The 21,377-nt window shown below is 35.8% G+C and overlaps 1 long non-coding RNA gene across 1 annotated transcript; it reads left to right on the top strand.

The window, feature by feature from the left end:
* The first annotated feature begins 233 nt into the window (after positions 1–233).
* On the top strand, positions 234–2,056 carry LOC116164954. The gene is made up of 2 exons (XR_004144043.1): positions 234–359; positions 1,946–2,056. It is a non-coding gene; the product is annotated as an uncharacterized LOC116164954 (long non-coding RNA).
* Positions 2,057–21,377: the final 19,321 nt, after the last annotated feature.

Raw genomic sequence — 21,377 nt, 5'->3', positions numbered from 1 at the left:
GGACCCAGCGTCTCAGCTGGTTCGCTGTCAAGGCCGTTTCGTGTCTGACGGTAGTTTAATAATTTCCACGTGCAGTGCTGGCTAGAATTTAACAAATTAATTGATACAGGGAAAGACAAACAGATACGGATTGAGGGCTGCGCCACCCGAACGGGGTAACCAACAGAACCGGCGGGGTGAGTGTTAGAACGGAAACAACTAAACTTTCACGTGAAGGCTTTCAGCCCCTTATGGTTGACGTAGACGGGAGCAATGGGCCCCCGGTTTAGGCAGGACGGGGCGACGGGAAGATACTACGGAGGTGTACTTCGTTTAAAACCAGGAGTCACGCTCCGATTTTGTTTTGAAGACACGGACAGGTAGGAACGTACGGAGAGTAGCTGGTAACTTGAGGAATACTGTAACAGTTTAGTTTATTTATATTCAAATTTCAAAATTACCGCTTGCTACGTTAGGCAGGATATAGGTGAGATGGCGTCACTTGTACGCGTGCTTCTTTTCTCGCGCAGAATCGCGTAATTTTTTCACTTCATTTCCGTTTTAAAGCCAACGAGGTTGTACTTGTAGAGCGTGGCATTGTGAATTCTTCTAAAACCAGTGGGTAATATTTGCCATCATTCACGTAAAATCTCTGGCAATTTTACCTGTTTTATTGACGTTGTCGAGTAGAGTAACTCAGAAGCCGTTTTCTCCATTGTGAGGCTATTATCTGGTGGAAGTTCATCGCCCTACCTACATGTAAGTGAAATGGCGTTGGTTTTCTTTTACGTTATGTTATCTAAAATTCTTTCAGATTCACAACCTCTTGGATAATTTCCATATTTCATTGATTTAAGTATTTTTCATTACCCTCCTGACGATTTCAGGGGGTCCATGTAGTAGATGAATTCTTGTATCGGTCAATCCAGGTAGTAGATGAATTCTTGTACCGACGAATCCTTGTATGTAAATGAATTTGCATTTTGCGAATATTCTGGAGTACGAACACCTGTTGATTGTCGGCAGCTATCCGGCGTACCACCGAGTAGATCAGCGCTAACACCTAAACGATACCGGGAGCGACCAGCTGATGGTGGAATTTTCGGAAGATACGATCTTTTACACAACCTTTTTTTATTTGCTTCAATACCGTTAATCTAGTGTAACCTTCCGACGATTTATGATCGGAGCTTTGTATTTTGTTCGCATCAAGTGTTTGAGGTCGTGGCTCTCTTCAAGAGCAACGCACCTGTATTTCACGTATGGGTAAACGAGCCGGCTACGAGTAAGCTATTTTTGGCCCTTCCGGCTCATATAATCGTTCCGAGCGTTGTAGCTTGGGGTTTGTGTTTGTGTTGCAGAACTGGAACTTCGAAGGAGAGCTCTTTTTCGGAGAAGACAGCGTATGTGTGATTCAAGGTAAGATTTTTAATTTACTTGTACCCAGTGTTGCCTATATGAGTTGTTATTCGGGTTAACTTAATTCCATCTTTGCATCCGTTGAAATCTTAACTACATTTTTTGCTCGATCATTGTTGTAGGGGGCTGGTAACGTAATTATTAGGGAAGGGTTCAGGAATTTATTTGGGGATTATTTTTGTCATTTAAAGTATTCGTTATTGTCGTATTGAAGATACATTTTATTTGCCGATCCTGCACCGTTTTGTCAGGATTAATAAATCAGAATTGCTCGTAGTGAATTTATTATTTGGCTCTCTTGTGTTTTCCCAATTTCTATACAGGAGAGGTCAGAATTTGTGCAAATTGGGTGGCGCTCAACTAATCATTTCTAGTAACTACCAAAGATCAAAAACTTATGTTATATGCCCAAACGAACAAACCGCTGTGGAAGATTCTCATCTCGAGCCCTTCTTTTAATTAAGAATCTGAGCTAGCTGGCCGTTTATGCGGCGGGGTTTGAGTTTTACAGCGCCGAACTAACCTCACGTTATAATACTTGTTGTAGTAACCCGTTCGCTAGGGAGTACACCTAGGAACTGGAATTACTAGGGGAATTTGGAACTGGTCAGAGTAATAGAGGTAACGGCTTGCACGTTTTAATAAAGGGTTGAAAGATTGTTGTTTTAATGACACTAAACACTCACTCACCTCAAAGGCTAATTACGATTTACCCCCTAGGGCTAACGGCAACACACTCAACACAGGGAACGACAGGGGTGCAGGTTAACACAGGTTTTACAGGTAATGGCACGACGGTTAAGGGTACAAATTATATAGTAATAAATGACGGGTAAATAAAGCTGGTTACTAGGAATAGGCACCGGTAAAGGTAGAAGCAAAAGTTACAAACACTGGACTGACACAGGTATATATATCTTGGAGATCTGGTGGGGAAGACGATTAGGAGGGGCGAAATTAAGTGGAAATATCTGGGGGAAATCTTATTTACTGGTTTGGCAGATTATTTCCTCACCCTTAATTTCGTTTCCTCACAGTATAGAGATCAGGTCACAGCTGACACAGCAGCAAACATAATACGAATTGTAAAGAGAAAAGCGTGATGCGTTCTGTTACACATTATACAACTTACTTTAATATCATTAATATAATTGTGGGTGCATGGTGCAATCCTGCAATTTATGTGCGATTTTGATCTTGAATTATTAAGTTAAGATTAAGAAATAACAATCTAGTTTATTTTTAGCGCATGTTTGGAAAAAAATACGCTATTATATTCGTTATGGCTGGATGGCTGGCTGTCCGGCTGAGATCGCAGCAATTACAATTGCTAGAAACCTTAAATTTTCACTAAAAGCTTTCTGTTATGGTGCGACCCTGCCAGCCAGCATTGGAAGTTGGTGGAGTTTCCGTTTTACGGAGTGGCAAGCAGAGTTGCGGCAGGTTTGAGTTGCGGCAGATTTGGAAGTTTGGACCTTCAATAAAGTGCGTCACTAAGGGGTGGTCGGCGCCGACTTAAGTGTTTTTTTTGTGTAGTTAGAAATTTGTTGTTTTTTTTTGTGTAACGTATTTGGATTAGCAGTTTTGGACATGTACCGAATGTAAGTAAAATTCAGTTTTAATTTTAGTTTTTTTTTCTTTGTAATAATTGTTTGTGTCTCTTGTATAATTTTCATTGTGTGTGTGTGTGTGTGACAATTAAATTTGAATTTTGTAAATTTCACAATAATTGCTGTGTATGTCATTCGAACGATTTCATTTCCTTTAATTTACTGTTTTCTTTGGATACTTGCCCAAGGTCCATTTTATTTAATCAAAATTCTTAAGATCGATTTGGAATTTAAGGTATTTGGTCTAACCCACTATCTGGTAGAAGTTAATGGTTTAACTGAGAAAATTCCTCGGCTGTGCTGGGGAGAAGTTTTGTTCCGAGGAAGATAAAGGTTTGACCTAGCTAAGTTTGTTTAGGTGTTTTGTGTACGGTCTTTTTGGCCTACGGACCGGTGCACACAGCAATATATTACAACGTCTTGATTGTAATATTTTTAGCGCATTCTTTATGAATTAAAAAAATGTGCTATTGTTTGCGTTTTGTCCGTCCGTCCGTACGGACCCACTTCTGCCGTTCCGAACTACTTCTAGGGAAATGGTCCTAGAGTCCTGCAATTTTTTGCAGTAGGTAGCCTTGAAGATGTTTTTAAAGTGCATTAATTTGTCTGGAATCGTGGAACTTTGTCTTGGTTCCCACAGACGGTACACACGTGCGCGAAGTTCTTGTGGAGAGCTCTGCTCCCCCAGGTCTGGCCGTGGAATCATTACGAATAACTATCGATTCCGGATGCGTAAAACGCAAATCTAATCTGGAAAAGTTTGCACTTCCCCCTTTCCTTCTCTGCTTTTAAGAACGCCGTGCTGCAAGGCCCAATAGAAACCGGCGAAAAACCACTTAAATACGTGATCACTACGTCTTTTACAAATCAAATGTGCGCCCTTCAAACTGCCGAGTAGAACATCTTAAACCGAACCGAAAACTCTATGATATTGAATTAGTGACACTTCAATCTGCAACATTAACGTCAGCGTAGGTTCTTTGGAACAAGTATTGTGGCCTTTATGCTTTGTGTTCATAATCATCATACTACATTCACAGAGAATCTGAATTCGAGAGCGAAAAATGTCATCATTTCATTGCCCCATCGGAAATGAATTGTGGCATATAAACGTAAAGACGTTAATTTGAAATATAAATTTTAACTTTGCGCAGCGGTCACTGTGTGCAACCATCCGAATACACACGTTTTCATTACAGCCATTAAAATTCGCTCCTAAATCAAACCCATCGTATACAAAGCTCTATCGGGATATACACATGTTTTCACCAGCGTCCACTCCTTTCAACCCTACGCAAATTCGCCAAAATCGAAAGGATTATACAAACAAGAGCGATTTCCTTATTAGAAAATTTTGCCTGATTAGCTGTCAACTTCGTTTTGTGAATGTGACACGCAGTCGCAATCCCACTCGGCATCGCATGCCCTTTCAAGTCCGTCATTCGCTTCGTTGGCAGGGTTTTAGAGAGAAATATATCGCCTAAAAGGACACCTGTGACTAATGTTTGCTCAGGAGGAATTGTGAGACAAGGGTGAGACTTTTTAGCACAATTTATCGTTCAGGTCACGCTCGGATCTTTCGGGCTTAGATCCTCGGGAAATTAAAAAATTACCTTCCTCGCAAAGTTGTAAATGCGGTTGAAAAACCCCTACACTATGAAGTTGCTTCTTGTAGTTTTATTCTAAAAGGAAACGGCGTTTCAAGAATTTCGCTTTGTAGTGGTCTCTACATTGAATAGGCCAAAATCCTTTGGATTCCGAAAGTTAGTGGAGTTTTAGGTGCATGGGTATAGATGCTAATTCTCGAGATAGTGGAATCGAGTTCATACATACCGTTATGTTGTATAATAAAGCTTGTTTGTGGTTTGTGTCACTGGAATTCTCCCAGCACTATGTATTTGCTAGACTGTGTTTGTAGTTGGACGAAGTATTTAACTGCTACTATACATCAAAAGGTTACCTTATTCAATTTTAATGTTTTGGTCTAATTTGATACAGAAATGCTGAAATTTGCATAAAACATAATTTAAAGGGAGCATCAGACGAAAGAAGTGCGTTGTAAATCGATAGATACATAAAATATGGCGAATTATGCTTTGCAAAGCTGCCTAAGACGAAATTTGAATGTTTTAAACAATGCAGTCATACATAAACATTAACCTTTAACAGTAAGGGTAACAGTGTGTGTGTGTGTGTTGGGCTTGGTAATTCATGGTGACTAAAATCACGTGGGTAGTTAGATTCCTCTATCCATAACATACTTTTCGTATAACGGTACCCTGGTAGCTTATATCTTGCAAGAAATTTAAAATCTTATTTGTGATTTTGTTAAAAAAAACTTACCTATTTGTGATAAATCTTGACAGACGGACTTATTTAAATTATAAAATAAAGCTTCCAACGAGTGACGTTGCACAAACGAAATTGTATAAGAAATCTAATTAAGCAAAATGTTACAAAAGTTTTTAAGTTCACTTGTTACTTTGGGTAAATGAATTAATCTTACAAGTGCGAGATTTGTCAGAAACTGACGTACAGCCAAGCTAGTCCGCATTTCGCCCGTTTTAAGTTTAAAAACAGATTTTCATTCTAAATTCCGGAAGTTGAACGAACTTAATATATGAGACAAATTACTTTTAAGCGTTTGGACTATTCGTCTTGCGATGCATTTAAAAACAGAATTAAAGTCTTGGAGAAATAATAGTCCAAAATAATTCAATTTAACACAGCTGAAGAGTAAAAGACATTCCAGATGCATTTCCTGTTAGAACAAAAAGTTAGGGTTAAATAAAAGTTGTGCTTCCTAGTAAAGATCCACCATAATGAGCAAAAAGTCTAAATTTAATACTGTGCCTATTAGGTAGTTAAAACAATAGAAAATTGTCATTGATTTATACTTTATTATTGAATGGATTGATATTATATTAAATAAATAAATAAAATAAAATATTGTAAAGTTTGTAAATAAGTGTCGTGTTAGGTTAGAGTACGATCAAGCTCTGTCAAATTTGTTTGTGACTTTTTATATTTGGTTTTAAAGGTCAGGCTGATTAGGTTTATTTATTTACAATACAATTTTACTGAATTCTTAAATACTGTATGTTTCACCGTGTCCAAATATTTCTTTATCTTTAACTTTACCCGGTTTTCATTTATTTAATCACAATGCCATCTCGTATGATTTTTATTAAATTTTGGACATGTCCTTTTGATCCAGCGTAAAGCTTAATATCATGCAAATAAAATAAGTGTTTTATGAAATTTCTTCAGATGTTTAAATATGCGAAAGTGAATCCGATGACAAATAAAATATTTTTCATTTCCTTTTTTGCGTCAAGAAACGAGAAACTGTTTTACCTGTGTTTTTTTAATGTTTTTTTTTTTGTTTAATTGAACTGGTCCACACCAGGAAATCGTTTTTATATCAGGTTACATCCGTTTTAGCGAGGGTATACTATTATATTTCTTACGTTGCATCCAGATATAACAAGCATGCGTGTAAATCGCATCATGGGCGGTTTTCTTCAATTGCGTGGGATTTGGAAAACATTTGTGATTAGTGTGAAATAGCACTAACCAATTACATAATTATAGACAATTTAGACATCGTCATTTCTAAGTTAATTTGCTATCGTAAGAGTAAAAAATTACACAGTAATTAAAAGACGAGATCATTCAGAGTTAGAACTAATAAGATTGAATCCACCAGCAAAAAAGGAGAGATCGCCAGACATTTTTAAAAAATCGGGCAAAAAATTGCCGGGGAATAGTTCGAGTGTAGTTGGCGCTACGATTATATAATTTTGAACGACAAAGGCAGTTCGAGAAAACATCAAGTTATCGAATTGAGAAGTAAATAGGCTTTAAACAATAACTGTAAAATTTGTACTATTCCCATCCAGATGTATTTAGATGCGAAGAACAACCCATTCCACGAACGAGGACATCAAATCTGTAGTCCAGGGTTAGTTCTATTTATTTCTGCTTAAACATTCAAAACAAATATTGATCGAAAAGGATACAACCAATCTTTAAATTTCTGATATTGAATGTAATTTGTAATTTGAAGAAACCTATTGTAACGGTAGGATTTTTTCATTTTTCCCACAGAAATAAGTAAAATAGAAGTTGTAATCTGTATGAAAATCTCGAGGAAAATCTTAACGTTCTAAAGTAGTTCCCCAAATAATTTTTTGTCATGATATAAAGAATTTAGGAATCAATATAATGCGTAATTTTCACACGTTTATTACCTTTCGTTCTTTTAATTATTTCTTCTAGTCGGGCTTAATGATGCGATTATAGTCGTTTTAATGAGAATCTAACCTCACATTGCTTAGATCGGCATAACGTAAATTTACTTTGGAAATTTTGGATTATTTACGAATAAAGATAGAGTTGGTTTACTTCATTTGCGTTTGTATTTCTGTAGTGTTATTTATCTTTTTGGGTTTGTTTGTAATTGCGTATTTTTTTAAATCTGTTTATTTAATTGTAAAATGTGAAATTGCGTGATAAAATGTAGAAACATCTGGTCATTTGCGTTAAGAATTTTTGATATCAAATCAAAGTTAATTTATTTCAACGATACACATCTGACGCAGATAAAATGCATGTTTGTGCGTCTGGAGAGAGATCTTCGAAGTTGGCGTTATCAAGACTTATTTTCATTGGCGCATTATTTCTAAATACTAGACGCAGGAGCTTTGTTTGGTAGAGGTGGAGTTTCTTGCCTCATTGTAGAATTCTAAACTGGATTTGATGAGCGATTCAGTGATTATACAGGACGTTACAAAAATTGTTGTGAGCTGACTATTTGACGGATTTTACGACTAAAAACAAGAAAAAACGCTTAAATAAAGATATCTCCTAAAGTGGCTCGTTACTGAGCTACAGCTACTTGAAATTTTTAATTTTTGTAACACCCTGTATACTGGGTCCCCTTCAGTTTGTTTTTATAAAGTTACACCATATTTTTAAGTATAATTAGGTATATGACCTAAATTTGACGATGACGCATCTGACTTTGCTTTTAAATTTTGTTAATTAATCTGACTGTTGTCGATATTGTTCATGTGAAGACTTTCGAGACCTAGCTTATTTTTCAGAAATTATGCAGTAGATAATGTTAGCTTAAATTGATTAAACTCCTAGACGATTTTCATATTCCTGCATCGTAAGTTTAAGGATGTTTTCTAAACGTTGCAATTTATCCTGTATACTAGTTATTACTATTTATTAACGATCCTCGAGAACTTTTATAATTTTGTATTGCGGTCTGGCTGTCCGTCTGTCTGTCCGTGTGCACGATAACTTTGTGTAGAAACGGCCGATCGCTTTGAAAATTGATATACATGTTCTTCAGGATATAAAAAACGCCGCTATAATTGTTTTCCAGCTACGTACCTAGACCAACGGGCCAAAAAGTTACAGCCCAAAAACTGCCCAAACCACCACAAAGGGTTTTTAACTCTTGTTACAACATATGAATGCGTTAGTAAATATTCTTAGGCAACTATGCAGATGAATAAAAAAAATTCCGCATGCGCATTCCAACTTTTGTATTTGCGCAACCCCAATTTTTTTATTTGTGAAGATTTTTAAATGAAATTTCGTACGTAGGCACCCCAATTAAAAGTAAAACTAATGTCGATTCAAAAAATTTCTTTTACAAGTCATTCTGATCTGGTGGGATAGAAACAACCCTTTAAGGTGTATTGTAAAAATGATGAAGGGTGTGTGAAGATCTCGAGGATCGTTCGGTATTCGTTGTATCCGATTTAAACTTGAAAACAGTTGATGGATTAATGAATGCACTATGTTGGTATAACTGCTTATTACTTTTTCAAAACAGTTGAGTCATCATCCAACTTTAGCATATCATTGAAGTAACTATTCAATTTTTAGAATATACAGAGTGACGTATCTAAAACGATCCATCCCTAGAGAACGAAATTTGACATCGTCATGCTGTTTGGAGTAAACATATGGTAATCGAGGGGGATATATTTGACAGCGATTTTCAGTTGATTCCTCCGTTCCCTTTATTCCCATCCCATTACATTCGGGTTTTCAGTTGCAAAGATATGGACAAAACTGTAATTATTGGGCGCTCCTAATGAATAATTGCCAACCTAACCAAGATAAGAATATGGCAGGAGCACACACTTTAGCTCCTGTACATCAAAGCAATGTGTTTTGCAGTTTCGCCAATGAAATTGGTGTACAAGTAAAGAAATTGCTCTACCAACTTAACCAAGGAGGGCGTTTCCAAAAAAATTGGTGAATAATTGAAGATGTCCAAACGTGAGCATCATTCCGAAATGATTAGAAAAAGCACTCTATATCTATCAGAGACGTCAACGAGATTTCGCTCCCTTACATGGACGGACAGAAAAACAGCGCATTTTATTTTTTTTTTAAACTAAAAACTAAAAAGCGTGCAGAAATGTAATATCGAAATAGAGTAACAAATTCGTGTGGACCAGCTTTATTAATTCGAAAGTTTGATTATACCCAGCTATAAAACCAATCTGGGGATTAACTATAATCCAGACTCCGGGATTATGTGTAATCACATGCATCCCGCTCTTGCCTATTGAATGACTTCTTATAGAATCAAATTCAGAAGATTTGACATTAATTGCCTCTACTGAGCCAAAGAAGGAACGAAAAAAAATCGGATATCACTTAATATGCGAAAGTTATATTCCTATAATAAAAACTTTATTACAGAACTTGGTTAAAATTTGTTTGAAACTTGTAATGGTATCACTAAAGCTTTTAGTAACTTTCTTAATTATTGCAATGCAAATCCCCACTTAACAATTTTAACTGCCTGATATTTTGGTCATTATGCAGTCGTCTCGCGTTTATAAAAACCCTAATAACTAACTTTTTCACTTTAAAAAGCTCAACCTCATTATCAAACACAGCTTTAACAAAAATTTACGAGCTGTACAACAATGTATACATAATTTATTAACCAATTTCGCGCATTGCATGCACGTATCTGTGCTTTTACTAAATCTACCGCGAATTACAAAGTTTGAAATAAACTACTAAAGTAAGTTCCAAGCGAACGCTCCAAAGTTACTCATGAAGAATTAAATGTACGGTAAGTGAATGACATCAAATCTTTCCGACTGTTGAGAGAAAATGTGATAAATTTTGGGCGACTAATTTAAGGCAACATTTAAGAGGGTTACTTTCATTTTCCTTAGAGGAAATTATATCAAAGTGAGGTCTACTTAATTAGCATAATTTATCATATTTAAGAACTCGAAGTTTTTAATTCGTTATCAACACCTTAAAAAAAATTAAATTCGTATTCCATTGTGTACTATTTAATTTCACATTATCTATAACGAACAAACAAATTATAATAAGCAAACAGCCTCTTTATAAGCGACATTTGCGGAGAAGTGCGTGCATGTTATAGGTACTTTCTTAGTTTTGGTGTCACATACACATACATAGGATTAAATTAAATTAAGTTACTATTAAATATTATATTCTGTACCTCTTTTATATTTGGAACACGAAACAAAAATGTTTGAGAATAGATATGAATATATAATGAAAAGAAGGGTTGGATCTAATCCTAATGCCCGGTGATCCAAAATGACTGTAGGCAGATTTAATTTGGCGCATAAAATTTTAGTGTTTTTTTTTACTTAAGGCGTTGGCGATCATGATCTATCCCCAATACACAAATCACAGTAACAGCTATCCATGAGCGTCGGTTTTTTTACGTGTTTTTTTATTTTCTTGCATTTTAAACAAATAGTTCTTTTCAGAGCTCTTGCAAGTTCAGCATTTTGTAAAGGTCCGTACATAAGACAAAACACTTTGTAAGGATTATATAACCCCAGCTGTTAGTGAGAATTAAGAATGGTTTTTACCCCGGAACATGAGGCGTTCATATTAATGGCGCACTATCGTAGCGCAATACGTGGTTATATTCCACTAGGTCCTGCTTTCTTCATTTTAACGAAGAAAATCCTGACCACCACTTCAGTTATAAAATCTTCGTTAGTCATAAGCACTGAATTATCGAACGTTTTGAGAATAAGAAGTGTACATATTTATAAGGCCAAACCAAAACATCGTCCGTCAATTCGAATTATGGAAGCGATCGACAACGTATGGAGCAGAGTCCTAAGAAATCAATTCGCAAAGAATGGAATCAGGCTGGTAGGTGTAACTTAATAGAAACGATAACATATTTATTTGTTATTATTACAGGCTTATCTTATGGTACGTGCCACACAATTTTGCAGAGAGATCTCGAAATGCACGATATTACAAAAGTAGACACAACCATTGTCGCTGGTTTAATAATCATTTAAACAATTAAGTTTTAAATCTAACTTTTATGAGGACGAAGGGTAAGACCATTTATCAGGATATGTTAATGGCAGGGTTAATAGTCATAACCATGGGATGTGAGCAACCGAAAACGCCCATAATTTTGAAGAAACCAGCTTGCATCCTTTGAAGATTGGTATTTGGGAGACGTATCATAGGACCATTTTTTTCAACGATACCGTTACTGCAGAAAGGTACCGTACTGAAATACTGAATACGTTTCTAAATCAACTTTATGACAACGAACTAAAAGACAAGAATATTTCCAGCAAGATGGTGCAGCAGCCCATACGCCATTGTAAACTTGTGCTTGAAAAATTAATGTTCTTTAATTAATTAATTGTGATTATGTTTAGTTTTGATCTGCCACTACTAAATGAATGACATTTGGCGTGTTACCAACCTGAATTTTTTTTTGTTTTGCGGGAAATTCAAACTGTCCGCAACGCAATACTTTCGGATCAAGCGGTATATGAAAACTAATAATATTACTATTTAGACAATATTGTTATGGAGAGGGATGATGTCTAAGCATTGAACTTATTCAAATTCATATTCCTACGCCTTCATTAAGTTTAGAACCACAATTAATATTCTGTTATTTTATATACAACTCATGCGAGCAATAAATTAGCTCGATGCCGATTCCGTTTACTGCTGATAATCAAATTTTCAGTAACATTAAGTCCCAGTTTAAGGGATATTAATGATATAGTAGACTATTGGATCGTAATTTCCGACAAAGGTTGCTAATAGATTACTGCATGATGCAATTTATTGAATGTTAATTATATCATCCGGAATAGATATAAGTAGAAGTACAAAGACCTCTAAACAATCTATCCTTATAATGTTGAAATAGACTTAATATTCGATTTCTGATGGAAATATACGCCACGACACGCCATTGTAAAGTATGTTGGTTAATCAGTACATAGGAATGAAAACCAATACGTATTGTTCTCTGTTTTAAGGATGCATTGCAGTGGTTTAATTGATTTATCTTTAAGCTGTCTCAAAGCGTATACGGTAGTATATGAAAAATGTGCGGTAACATCAATATATGTCTCTACCTAACAACATGGACATCGAACTGAGATAGGTAGGTACTAATTCATCCTGTATAAAGGCACGCACGATATCGAACGATATCTCTCGCTCGCTATGCTACAAAAAACTAACTAAAAATAACGCAATAAAATTCTTGTATATACAGGGTGCTCCATCATTACGGTACATGCAACACAACTTTATTACAAGAAACCTCGAGTATATAAAACACCTTCTAACGGCATTAGGATCGATTTGATTTTTTGCATAAAATAAATCTTGCTGTAATAGAAAAAATTTGTTTGATTGATTGAAGGCAAGAGATGAGCAAATGTTTTTCGTGTTTTTTTGAATGGGTTTGAACTGGTCCGCGCCAGGAAGTCCGGTTTTTGTATAGGATTACATTCGTTTTAAAAAGGGTTTAGTATTACATTTCTTACGTTGCATCCAGACAAGCACACGTGGAAATCGCAATATGCACGTTTTTTTTTAATTACGTGAGTTTTGGAAAACAACTGTGATTGGTTGAAAAAACCACACTAACCAACAGAACATTTAGACATCCACATTTTTAAGTTTCTTTGTCATTGTGGTTGTGAAAAATTTACTTAATAATTGAAATAGAGGAAGTTTGAGTTTAGTTAGCCATTACGATTATACAGGGTGACAATTTGAAAACTTACCACCCCCCATATCTTAGTAAATAAACGAGATATTTAAAAAAATCAAAATCCGTTTCGGTAATTCGGAGGGGGAATCACAATGACATAGTTGGCGACGCACCCCCTCCAACCCCCTGCGCCCCAGCCACCCCAACTTTTAAATCTTAAATAGTGACCCCCCATGTGTGATACGTCGTTGGAAAGCTCTGAAAAAATGCTTTCCAACCATACCAAATAGCATTACATTTAGGTTAGTAATTATCGTGCAAATCAAAAAATAAACATGGAAAATCGCATTTAACTTGGACTTCCAAAGCCGACTCGACAGCAACTCATTTTTGATCGCCAGTTATAATCTATTCTCAAACTCTTGTCGAACGTTTCCTATGTTGGTTTTGCAATATTTCGACATTCTTGAATTATTCTCTCTCTTAGTTCGTCTAATGTTCGCCGGTTGCGTTTTAGATACGACAGATTTCAAATGTATCATATTAGTTTATTTTTTGATTTGCACGATAATTACTAACCTAAATGTAATGCTATTTGGTATGGTTGGAAAGCATTTTTTCAGAGCTTTCCAACGACATATCACACATGGGGGGTCACTATTTAAGATTTAAAAGTTGGGGTGGCTGGGGCGCAGGGGGTTGGAGGGGGTGCGTCGCCAACTATGTCATTGGGATTCCCCCTCCGAATTACCGAAACGGATTTTGACTTTTTTAAATGTCTCGTTTATTTACTAAGATATGGGGGGTGGTAAGTTTTCAATTTGTCACCCTGTATAAAGTTATCGGCTGGAGAAGGGCCAATTCAAGAACCGAAACTTTGCAGATCTTGAAGCCGATATAGCTCGGTTGACAAGATTGGCGTATCCTACGGTCCAGAAAGTTTTATAGCCCAACTGGCGGTGCAAACGTTCATCGCGACGTTGAAACTCAACACCCTTTGAAACCGGCTTCGGCGCATGCTCTGGAGTTTGATGCTGCAAAGACGAACAAGTTGTGCCTCGGCTGTGATTTACGTCTAATTATAATCTGGAGAATGGATGAGAGAAGGGCAACTACTATAGAAGTTGGTCTTTTTAAAAGGATCCTTGAAAATGACCACAACTGTATATTTTGTGATACCGGATAGCAGGAAGTCTGAAGTACTACGGCAGATGCACGATGGTATATCGGGAGGGCATCTAGGAATAAATGGGCAGAACCATATGCTCTACCAAATCAAGAAGCGGCAACTGGGGCAGAGGTTGTGGTAAAAGAACTTTTTAGCAGATTTGGAGTACCCCTGGAACTACACTCTGACCAAACAGCGCTGTTTCCAAACCTATGTCAACGATTGGTCATTCGCAAGATCAGAACCACTGCTTTACACCCCATCATCGGAATGGTAGAACGCATGCTCCAGAAGTGGAGACTAACGACAATCCACTTTCGCAAAATTTATGGCACATTACACTGGAACGCAAAGAGACACATTTTGGTGTTGTTCATGAGTAATCTAAAGATTTGTTTGAAGCACCTCTTGAAACGACAACTGCAGATTCACAGCGTTACAAAGCTGCCAATTCCGAAGATCGGATGTGGTCTTCATAGGGTGGACATGCGCGTTGTGGTGGAGGTGGTATTCGAGAGCACCGGGGTGGAAGTATTAGTCTGTTGGTTTAACCGTTTAACTCCAGGGGAACCCCGTAACCGATTCGTAAGACGCGGTGGATTGTTTTTTATTCAAGCATGGAAGATGCATCAGGGCGCCATCGTGCCATCAAGTTCGCGTTATAGGACAAGAATTCCCCACTGTGTGGTGTCTCCGCTACAACGGTCGTACGTGTTGCGGAGCGCAACATTTTGAGGAGAGGGGGCAGTGCAGCGAATACCGCAGAAATACCGATAGACGTTGAGGCGCCATGGAAGATTAGTCATCGGCAATAAGGAACGAAGACGAATGTGACGTACCTTTCCGAGAAATATGACATATTTGTTCGCGAACATTCTAGAATAGTCGAATGCGTTCGAGATCTTTCGAGAAAGCGTGTTTGCATCGAAGATCGAATTGCGTTTCAGTCGTTCCAATTTCACACGCCGAAGTAACACATAGTTTGCGCAGTTATAAATTGTGCATGTGTGAGTGATAAATTACATTTTGATTGTTATAAATCGATTAGTTTCTGATGTAACACCCCTAATACAAGGCCGTTCTGATTTTGGCTGACTCATTTATGTCAAAAGTTTAAAAACACGCATTTATCGTGTCTTAATAATAAAGTATTCTAAACCATTATTACTCTTGACTTGTACTGCGAATTCTTCAGTTTTAAGACGTTATAAATTTATTGTTATTTATTTGTAAATAAATAAAGTACGTAATGAAATTTACGTTACAATACCTTCCAACAAATCGAATAAAATTTTTAGGGATCGTAAAAATCTTAGACTACATCTTGCGAGTTATAATAATAACTTTATTGAACTTCAATTAATGTACATAAGAAACTTTAACTTCTTTGGGTATACAAGTAGAGGTACCTTAAGTAAGAATATCCCTAGGGCTTAGGGGTCTTCTTGGAAACATGTTTAGTATAATTTTAACAAGTTAAAAAGTAATCGTAAACGATTTACATAAAGCGCATTTCCACTTGCATTCATTTCCCATTTATAAGATGCAACTTCTGTTAAAATCGAAAAAATCCGGCCACAAATATGAAGATAGCGTTGCACATGGGCAATCCATTTTTGACGTGTTACTTCAATTTCAGTTTATGAGAATTTCATTTCAATGCTTTTCTAAATAAGAAAGTTGGAACTGCGCATGCGCAAACCTAAATTTTAAAACTAATGTTAGATTTTCCTTTGTTCCAAGCGCTTAAGTATCAAATTTCACTTAAATGGTGCCATAGATAAAAAAGTTAGCACTGCGCATGCGCAAAAGAAAATTTTGAGACTGGCACTCGATGATCCTTTATTCCAAGTGCCTATGTATCACATTTCATTTAAATTCTTCCATAAATAAAAAAAGTTGGCACTGCGCATGCGCAAAGCCAAATTTTGAAACTGGCGTTTGATTTTCCTTTATCCCAAGTGCCTATGTATCAAATTTCGTTTAAATTCTTCCATAAATAAAAAAGTTGGCACTGCGCATGCGCAAAACAAAATTTTGAAATTGGCGTTTGATTTTCCTTTATTCGAAGTGCTTATGTATCAAATTTCGTTTAAATTCTTCCATAAATAAAAAAGTTGCCACTGCGCATGCGCAAAACCAAATTTTGAAATTGGCGTTTGATTTTCCTTTATTCCAAGTGCCTATGTATCAAATTTCGTTTAAATTCTTTCATAAATAAAAAAGTTGGCACTGCGCATGCGCAAAACCAAATTTTGAAACTGGCGTTTGATTTTCCTTTATCCCAAGTGCCTAAGTATCAAATTTCGTTTAAATTCTTCCATAAATAAAAAAGTTGGCACTGCGCATGCGCAAAACCAAATTTTGAAATTGGCGTTTGATTTTCCTTTATCCAAAGTGCCTATGTATCAAATTTCGTTTAAATTCTTCCATAAATAAAAAAGTTGGCACTGCGCATGCGCAAAACCAAATTTTGAAATTGGCGTTTGATTTTTCTTTATCCCAAGTGCCTATGTATCAAATTTCGTTTAAATTCTTCCATAAATAAAAAAGTTGGCACTGCGCATGCGCAAAACCAAATTTTGAAACTGGCGTTTGATTTTCTTTTATCCCAAGTGCCTATGTATCAAATTTCGTTTAAATTCTTCCATAAATAAAAAAGTTGGCACTGCGCATGCGCAAAACCAAATTTTGAAATTGGAGTTTGATTTTCCTTTATCCCAAGTGCCTATGTATCAAATTTCGTGTAAATTCTTCCGCAAATAAAAAAGTTGGCACTGCGCATGCGCAAAACCAAATTTTGAAATTTGGAGTTTGATTTTCCTATATTACAAGTGCCTATGTATCAAATTTCATTCAAATACTTTTATAAGTAAAAAAGTTTGCAATTCGGTTTATAAATGGTCGAGATGCAAAAAGGGCACTGTGAATTTTGAATCGATTCGATCCAACTTTTGGCATTGCGTATTATATGGCTAAATCTATGCCCATATTGAATTTCATGCAATTCAATTCATAACTAACGGAGATGTAAAAGCGATCGAACATTTCTAAACAAAGTTATCGTTCACACGGACAGATAGATGGACAGACAGCCAAAGGAACAGACGGAGAGACCAACCGGCAGGCGACAGATAGCAATGCAAAATTATAAACGATCTCTAGGATCGTTAATAAACGGCAAAAGTGTAAAATTATAGAACATGTAAAAAAACGGTTTTTTGTTTTTTTTTACAATAACTTTTTTTGTAAGCGGTACAGAAAAATTCCTTCCTTGGTACAAGACTCGACACCATAACGAACCAAATAGCGAAAAAAGTAGAACAATAGCTCTTAAGATAAAGAACTAGTAGCGTCGCAAAACGAGAGGACGGACGGACGGACGGATGGACAAAGTGGCCACAATAGCGCATTTTTTTTTATTTTTGTGGAAATGCGCTAAAAATATAGTAGTCACAACTCTATGAATTTTAATGGGAACTATTTGCAAACCTTAGCATCCTTTTGCGGGACTTTTAATAAATATTTTTGCAAATCCTTGGAATCTTTTAGAAATCGCAGCAATTGTTGAGAATGGATTCTACTACCCGTAAAAACCACTCTTATTCAATAAAAATACGCTTCTTGACTTGATCTTTGTATTTTATTTTTATTATTCTGACATTACATTATTTACTTTTCAACTCGCTTAGCAACAAATTAATGATGATCTTAGCAACAAATAATGAGGATCTTCTATGTGTTGCCACAGCAATCTTCCTTAAAATATTAGAAATTCACTTAAGTCTTTTTAGACGTGTTTACTTACTTTACCAGTAATTAAGAAATTTAATAGAAGCTTTTTTGACAACCTTTTTTGGAAATATTGTTCTTTATCTAAGAAGCTTCGAACCGGTTTGAAGGACCTTGGTCTCCAGAAACTGTTACATTTTGGTAAGAAAATTCATCATATACAATCTACCTGAGGGATCCTTTTTGCATTAAACCATATACTTGTAACTGTTTTCATAAAAGCCATGTTTCAGTGTTCATTTATTTATTTATTTATTTATTTATTCCCTCTCTTGTTTTGGGCCCTCAACAGGCATGCGCCCAATTACAGAGTGACCCGCATAATGCTATTTATTTATTGTAGACAATAACCCACAAAAATGCATATTTATCAATCTATTTTGCTCTATTATGCACCAACACGTCTGAAATGTAACGATCTATAATATTCCTCACATTGATTGTGATTTAAGTCACATTTTTGAAAATATTTTGAAAAATGTGAGAAACAACATAATTGTTTCTCACATTTTTCAAAATATTTTCAAAAATATTCACACTTCTTCGGCTCTGCTGCAAGATCAAAGCATCTATGAAAAGGAATTTTACTTTCCTTCCCGATGGTAGAAGAAGGATTTTCCATAATTACCAATTGAGGCATTTAACAAATGTTTATTATATTATCTTTGTGCTTTTGAGGTTTAAAGGGGTTTTGAAGTCTTTTTAATGAGAACCATGCTTATGTGTACTAGCTCCACCCCGCACCCGCCTCACCGATTTCGGATACAAATTTATGAGCACCACCATCAGTTTTACCATTACGAATTTTGTTTATCCACATGAAACAACGTTTTATGGTTTAATAAAGACTGAAAGTTGTAGAATAACCTGAAAATAATTTAACCCGAGTTTTAATTCGGGGTGAACTAAAGAGGAACGAGAAAAATTGAACTAAAATCGGGTTATTCTTACAGTAATATATATATATCCATTTCCGATGTGTTCAATCACAATTTGACAATGGCCTACTACAAAGGCGGCCGCACGTGGCAGCTCTTTTCACCCAACTTGAACTGAACTCTTTCCTCCCTGTCATAGAAGCACAAAAATATTCGAATAATTTAATTTCTTTCCTCGAAAGATGTCGAGAATATAATTTGCATTCTTACATCACGTCTCGATGGCTGTAGTACTTATCTCATTTCCTTTTGAAAGAAGTTTAAGAGAATGCGACCCGGGCTTTTAATACACAAAAAGGAACAAAGAATTATATTCGGTTCTTGTTGAAAATTCTGCTTTATGTAAAAATGATCGTATTTGTCCTTAAAAGCGACAAAACTTTAGTCATTTAATTTATCACGAAAGTCGCATTCTTTTTATACTGCTCGCCATTATCATTGGCTACCTTTCTCCCCAAGTTGCCATTAAATCGAACAAAGTGAAAACCCTGTATGACGCTTGTAACTTTAGATGTTTCGTTCGGAAGTGGAATATACAAAAAGTTTTATTTTATTTTTGCGAATCTCGCATCTGTTACCCCTTTCTTTTAAATTAAACTTAAATTAGAAAAGTTGTATACGTAACGAAACTTCTTCAAGTTGTTTAATTAAATTGAATTTTAACAAATGTATGCGCACTCCTTTATATTGCAGACCATTGTTTTAAAAAAGCTTACAGCTACATTGCATTTCGAAATATGTTCTACAAACGCAAAAAATGTACCGCCATGAAGAGTGATTGCGAAGAATGTCGAGCAACGGGAAGCATTACAGTTACATTGCGTAGCACACATTGTTTAGGAATCCTTAAAACCGCATACCACCATGATGGGTGCTCTTTGGAAATACATTTATAGTTGAACGCAACAAACACACGCAATTTGTTCCCATATGTATCTATCTGTCGGGTAGGTTTACAATATGCAGTTTAATGTAGTTTTTATTTCGTTTTTTATGATGGAAACCATTTCACGTTCATAGCTGTCTTCTTGCCATACTCGCATATAAAGCACTCTAATATACGAGCGTATCTTCAGTAACTACTAAAGTTTTATTATAAAATCTGCGAAAGGAAGGAATCCCTAATAGTTACAAATATGCTCGAGATAGTTTCTGTGGTCCATCAATGTAGATTTATATATGAATTAATGAAAATTTACACCATATGATGTTAACAGCAAATATTTTTCGAAACTGTAAAGAGTAGGTATAACACATACCTACCCCACATTCAACGGATTCAGTCAGAATAATAAGACAATGGCGACATATTCAATAATCCAATGTTTCATATTCTTTGAAACTGAAATTTCGAAATTTTTGCAATGCATACGCGTGGAATGTAATAACATATAAATCTAGTAACTAAAATAACATACTGTACTGAGATGAGTCGTAGTGACAATGAGGGTAACACTAATTAGTTTTGGTTATATTTATGTAAACAGAGTTATTATTAAAGTTCCTAAGTGAATGCGTATCTTGAAACCTGTAATTGACACCGCCTATACAGGCAACTGTGATTATTTGGAAACTTAAGGGAAGTTAGTCAGTCAGTCTTAATTTGGTAAACGTAACTCTTAATTAATCCAAAGGTACGTAGTTTGCATGAAGTTCTTATCTGTGAATAAATAAACCAGAGAGAGAATGCTATAATAGAGCAGCGAATCAAATCTGAATAGTTAATTAAAAATGACAAATTTGACTCTAAGTCATCGAGTTTGTTTTCCAATTAAAGTGGTGTACACATAGCTAGTTTGACATTTTCTATTCATGGAACAGATTTGATACTCAATTTTTGGACATCACGTTAATTTGGCTGGACATACTGTCAACTAAATTATATACAGGGTCTTAACGATGAGCGACAATTACACGGTTTTTGGAAACCGTTCAACCTAATTCTATTAAACCTTACACGTAAAAGTAAGACTAATTTTCCGAACGAACGAAAATATTTTAAAGGTAAATAGTATATTAAAGTACAAGTGTCATTTGACGAAGATTGTCGCACGAGGTAGTTTGCCGCATAAGCCGCGTAGCGGCGAATGCGGCAAAAGCCGAGTGCGACAAGTAGACANAGCGAGGGGTACCAATCCAACAAAATAAAAAAAATAATACGTTTCTATTTCTTTCAGCATCATTTCTGTCTAGAAACGCACGCAAACTGGGCCAATCAAGCACGGGTTCTGTATTGTTTCCACATCGAAATAGAAAAAGATACTTTTCGTATTCGATTAGTAGTTTTTGAGAAAAATTGACGTTTCTTTTTTTCTAAAAAGAATCCTTTATCTTAAGATGTCATAATATTTGATTGGAAAACTTTCACGCATTGATCATCCGAAATGTCGTAAAACTGTTTCTTTTCATACACCGTATTTCTGTGCATATCTCTTCAGTCC

Source organism: Photinus pyralis, unplaced genomic scaffold (genome assembly GCF_008802855.1).
Source record: "Photinus pyralis isolate 1611_PpyrPB1 unplaced genomic scaffold, Ppyr1.3 Ppyr1.4_LG2, whole genome shotgun sequence".
In the NCBI taxonomy this organism is placed as follows: domain Eukaryota; kingdom Metazoa; phylum Arthropoda; class Insecta; order Coleoptera; family Lampyridae; genus Photinus; species Photinus pyralis.
This window is presented reverse-complemented; position numbering and strand designations above follow the sequence as displayed.